We start from the raw sequence: 6,000 nt of genomic DNA, 5'->3' as shown, positions 1-6,000 counted from the left end.
TAGCCGTTCCAGCTTTGATCTGGAAGGACCACCCCCAATGAGGCTTCGGTAACTGTCACACCTACAAGGTGGAGCCGAGAAAGGACCCTTAAAGATCCAGGATCCAGATGTGCCGGCTCTCTTGGTTCCTGGACCCTGGACACTGAAGGTAGACTGAGCCGAGTTCTCCAGAGAACACCGCTGGACTGCACTTCACCTTTCCCAGACCCTGTTACCTATCCCTTCACTTGTAAGTTACCCCACAAAATAAACCTCCCTTTTAACTACCTGTTGTAGCCTTAATAATTTCACCAATACTGGGAAGAATGCTAATACCACAAAGAGCTAGAACAATCACCAGAAGATGACTCCGAAGTCCATCTAGTTACTGTGCATTCTGGAAGAAGGCCAGCATGTTAGAGCCAAAGGGCCAGATTCCAAAAGGGAAGATTTGGTCTGCTTTACTTGTTTTTAAAGACAGAGTTTCATAGAGCCAAAACTGGGCCTTGAAGTCGTTATCCTTCTACCTACAAAACTGGAATGCTGGGATTTCAGAAGTAAGCCGTGTGTGTGTGTGTGTGTGTGTGTGTGTGTGTGTGTGTGTGTGTGTATTGGTGTATGGAACCCAGGACCTTATCCATGCTAGATGAGCACTGTACCATAGAGCCACAACCACAGTAGAAAAGGAAGGCTCTGCTACAACTTCCTCCGAGTCCTGCAAAGTGTAAGAAGTGTTTTCTTCACTCTGCTGTTAAAGTTCGTCATTTACAAATATGTTTGGCAAGCTTTACAAGGGAAAGGGCCATGCTTTGGTTTGATGGGATTCTTTTTTTTTTTTTTTTTTTTTTTTTTTTTTTTTTTTTTTTTTTGGTTTTTCGAGACAGGGTTTCTCTGTGTAGCTTTGTGCCTTTCCTGGGACTCACTTGGTAGTCCAGGCCGGCCTCGAACTCACAGAGATCCACCTGGCTCTGCCTCCCGAGTGCTGGGATTAAAGGTGTGTGCCACCACCGCCCGGCGGGATTTTTTTATATGATACATAGTTGATTTATTTTGAATATCCATTTATTTTTATGTCTATGAATTTTATTTGAATGTATTTCTGTACACCATGTGTGTGCAGTGGCCACAGAAGCGGGCCATGTGGGTGCTGGAAATTGAACCCGGGTCCCCTGGGTAGTCTAAACCTCTGCAACATCGCTCCAGCCCCCACAGGATAATTTATTTTTAGTAATATGAGTCTTTTCTCTGAGTCAGTCCACATATAGTAGAAAAGCAAGAACACAACGTTTCTATAGCTTTATTTATTCTGTTTACTCAGAGAATTTTCTGGTGCTTTTAAATTTAATCCCAGCACTCTGGAGGCAGAGGCCGGAGAATCTTTATGAGTTCCAGGCCACCCTGGTATACACATAAGGAGCCCTTTTCTAAAAATACAAAGTAAAAGCAAGTGTATCAACCAAACATTTTTGAACCCAGGCGGTGGCACCTTGAAAAATTTGATGGGATTGTTTTTAAATCTAACATTATCTGTGTGTGTGCGTGCTGTGTTTGTGTATGTATGGTTGTGCACATCTCTGTGTGGGTGCATATGGCCATCAAACACATGTGGACGCCGCAGGGGAAACTTCAGGTGTCTTTATTGCTCTCTACCTGGTTGCCTTAAGACAGGGGCTCTCCTTGAACAGGAATCTCACCAGTCCAGTAAAGCTGGCTGTGTGGCAGATGAGCTCCTGTCATTGTCCCGTCTCTGGTCCTTGCCCCACATCGAGTGTAGGGGATATACGCAACTATACCCAGATATCTGCATGGAAACTGGGGGTTTACATTCAGATCCTCATGCTTGTACAACAAGCATTCTTCCCTACTCATGCACCTCCCCAGGCCCTGGGGACATGTTCTAGTGTTGTTCTATCTTGCAGTACTGGGAACCGAACTTGAACACTCTCAGATGCTAGGCAAGTGCTCCACACTGAGCTATATCCCCAGCCCTGGTGTAGGGGTTCTATTTTCTGTTGTCTTTTGTTAGACAAGGTCTCACCATATAGCCCAGGCTGGCTTTAAAATTGTGCCTTCTGAGTTTGGGAAATACGGGCATGTACCAGCATGCTCAGTTTTAAGGCCATGTTTTATTCATACCTGTAATCCAGAGGCTAACAGCTGTACTTTACCCAAAGCTCTTCATGAGATGCCTAAAATAGAAATGACTGAGGGCTGGAGAAATGGCTTAGTGGTTAAGAGAACTTGCAACTCTTCTGTAAACCCGAGTTCAGTTCTCAGCACTCTGAGTCAGGTGTTAAAATTATCTGTAACTCCAACACCAGAGGCATCTGACACCTCGGCCTCCACAGGTACCGACACTCACATGAATGTATCCACACAAAGATATATACGCACTATTAAAAATAGTAACAATTAAAAAAAAAGAAATGCCAAGCACAGTAGTATACACCTTTAATTCCAAAACTTAAGAGACAGAGGCAGATGGATCTCTGTGAGTTCAAGGTCAGCCTAATCTAAATAGCAAGTTCCAGGCAGGCTGGATCTACATATAGTAAGACCCTATCTCAAAAGAACAACAGAAAGATTAAAAAAGAGATGACTGAACAGAGGGAGGGATTCAGACTCTCCTTAATATCTGCCTCTAAGAGGAAGGCAAAACCAGACAAAAACGCCCTTTTGGGGTGGGGGTGGGTAGAGATTTTTCAAAGAAGCCTGTTTACACAATCCTCTTAGTGGCTCTGTGCTTTGCACTTAGCTGGAAATATGAAATGTAGGCTAGAGGGGATCCCTCAGCATTTTCTAGAATGAGCTGTGTTGCCTCCCTCCTTTTCCCTCCAGGTTAGAGGTCAGATCTGCCCTCATCAGGACTCCAGTTCCTACTGTTAACACCTTCAAAATATCATCCAAACTCTTTCACTACCTAGTGTTATGAGTTACTGTCAGCCAGAGACACACAGATGTATGTATATTAAGGGATTTACGGTAAGCAATTGACAGACACCTTTGTAATGGCTGGCTAAACTGATCTGAAATTCTTAGTCTATCAGGAAGGGCAACAGCTGAAGATGTAGTCCACCTGCTTGAGTCATCTTTTGATAACTTGTTTTGTTTGTTTGTTTTGCCTTTTTTTCCTTTAGTTTTTCAGGATTTTTCTATGTATCTCTAGCAGTCCTGGAACTCGATATATAGACCAGGCTGGCCTTGAACTCAGGGATATGCCTGCATCTGCCTCCTGAGTGCTGGGATTAAAGGCATATGCTGCTACTGCCCACCTTTATATATTTTTTTAAATTTTTTTCAGAGAGAGGTTCCTGCAATGTAGCTTTGGCTAGCCTCAAACTCACAATCTCTCTGCTTGGTGTCCTAAGTGCCAGCACTAAGGGATGTATCTCTGATCCTGGCCTGAATTTTGTTTTTCCCCTCAAGGAAGCCTTAGTTCTGTTTCCAACAGCCTTTCAACTGATTGAATCAGGCCCACCCAGAATAACTAGGAAAAACTTTCTTAATGTCAAACCATCCTAGACATTAATCCTTCTTATAAATTACCTCCTTTATAACACCCATATCTGTGTTTTCTTATATTTTTATTTTAGGGACTAGAGAGAGATAGCTTAGATACAAAGTGTACTTTTGCAAGGACTAGAGTTCCGTTCCCAGAGCCCACAATGGACAGCCAACAACTGCCAGTAATTCTGGCTCTGGGGGATCCAATGTCTCCTCCACAGGCGCTGCACTCACATGCACACCCCCCACACCCAGACACATAATTTGTGTGTATGACTGTGTTGAGGGGAGGGTCAGAGAACAGCTTTTGGGAGTTCCACCCTGGGTTCTAGGATAAAATGCAGGTTATTGAGTTTTCATGGCAAACACTTTTAATTGCCGAGCCATCTCACTGGCCCTTTTTCTTTTGTGAGGCAAGGTCTTGTGTAACTCTAGCTGCTATCATCAAACTGGCTAGAAGCCAAAAGTGGCCTTGTGCCCATGATCCACCAGTCTTTGGGATGATAAGCAGGCCCCGCTCCTAACTTATTTGCTTCTTCTCCTCTTTCTTCCCTTCCTCTTTTGCTCCTTCCCTCCCTCCTTTCCTTCCTTCTGACACAGGGTCCCACTACTATATATAGCCCAGGCTGGCCTGGGACTCATAATCCTCTTGCTGACAGAGGCAGGATTACAGATATGGGCCACCATCCTCAGTTTTGAGACTACATTGGATTTAGTAACAGGGCGCTCAGCATAGATGAGCGGTCACACAAGATTCTTGTGCTTTTCTTGCCTGAGTTCTCAACCCCTGCTCCCCTACCCTCTTCCATTTCACACATTCATCCACCATGCCCGCCCTTTGCTAAGCTGCTGCTTCTTCTTTTTGTTGTTGTTGTTGTTGTTGTTGTTTTTCTTCTCACGATGTCAGCCTGGGTCTCATGGGACCCATTTCTTATAAAATCCTTTCTAGATTTTCAGTTTGATTTCATTTCTCTCCCTCCAAGTGCTGGGCTGGGGTTATGGGAGTGTACCACCACACCAGGCTATTAAGCTTCTTTTTGTATCTTGTGGCTTCTAGGAGAAAAGGAATGCATATTGTTCATTCTTTATGGGCCATCCTCCAGAGGACCTGATATAAAGGCAGTCAGAACTCTTTTTTCTGAATTATATTAATTTACAGAACCCACCACAACTTACATATAACTCAGGCATATTTTCCAAATCACCCATTTTCCAAATCACCCCCCCTCTCTGTTTTTGTTGTTGGTTTTTTTTTTTTTTTTTTTTTTTTTTTTGAGACAGGGACTCTTTGTGTAGTTTTAGAGTCTGTCCTGGAACTCACTCTGTAGACCAGGCTGGCCTCGAACTCACAGAGATCTCCCTGCCTCTGCCTCCCGAGTGCTGGGATTAAAGGCATGTGCCACCACCACCCAGCCTCTCTCTCTCTTTTTAAAGATTTACTTTCATTATTTTTCAGTGTGTCATATAAATACAGATGCCCTTAGAGGGCAGAGGCATCACAAGCAGTTGTGAGCCACCTGAATGTGGGTGCTAAGAACTGAACTTGGGTCTTCTGCAAGAGCAGTACTTGTTCTTAACCTCTGAGCTATCATTTCAGCCCAAAAGGTAGTTTGATAAACTTGATGCTGGGCAATTTTAAGAGCAATAATATGCACAGAGAGAGCAGGGGGCTCCCTATGTAGCCCAAGCTGTCCTGGAACTCACAGAGATCTGCCCAATTCACCACTGCTGATAATTCCACAGTGCCCAGCTCTCAAAGCCTCCTTACTGGCCCATTGTGGGGGGGCACACCTTCAATGCCAGCACTCTGGAGGCAGAGGCAGGTGGATCTCTGAGTTCGGGGCTATTCTGGTCTACAGAGCAAGTTCCAGGACATCCAGGGGTACACAGAGAAATCCTGTCTCAAAACAACAACAAAAACCTTATTTCTGCTAGGTGAGAAGATACGCACTTGTAATCCCAGCACTTGGAAATCTGACAAGAAAGAACTACCTCAAGTTCGAGGACAGCCTAAACAGCATAGCAATTACCAGGGTTACATGTCAAAAACCTGTCTCAAAACAAAAGAAAAATAGGTTGGGATGTAGCTCAGTTTGTAAAAGTACTTGCTTAGCATGCATAAAGCCCTGGGTTTGATTCTCTAGCATAGCACAAACCAGGCATGATGGTGCATTTCTTTCCTTCTCTTTCTTTCTTTCTTTCTTTCTTTCTTTCTTTCTTTCTTTCTTTCTTTCTTTCTTTCTTTCTCTCTCTCTCTCTCTCTCTCTCTCTCTCTCTCTCTCTCTCTCTCTCTCTCTCTCTCTCTCTTTCTGTTTTTCGAGACAGGGTTTCTCTGTGTAGCTTTGGAGCCTATCCTGGAACTCGCTCTGTAGACCAGGCTGGCCTCGAACTCACACAGAGCTCCGCCTGCCTCTGCCTCCTGAGTGCTGGGATTAAAGGCGTGCACCACCACCTTCCAGCGGTGCTGACATTTTTGATAGTAAAATTGTGTGACTTTTTTCTTACATCTAATTCATG

This window comes from Peromyscus maniculatus, chromosome X (assembly GCF_049852395.1).
Source record: "Peromyscus maniculatus bairdii isolate BWxNUB_F1_BW_parent chromosome X, HU_Pman_BW_mat_3.1, whole genome shotgun sequence".
NCBI lineage: Eukaryota > Metazoa > Chordata > Mammalia > Rodentia > Cricetidae > Peromyscus > Peromyscus maniculatus.
This window is presented reverse-complemented; position numbering follows the sequence as displayed.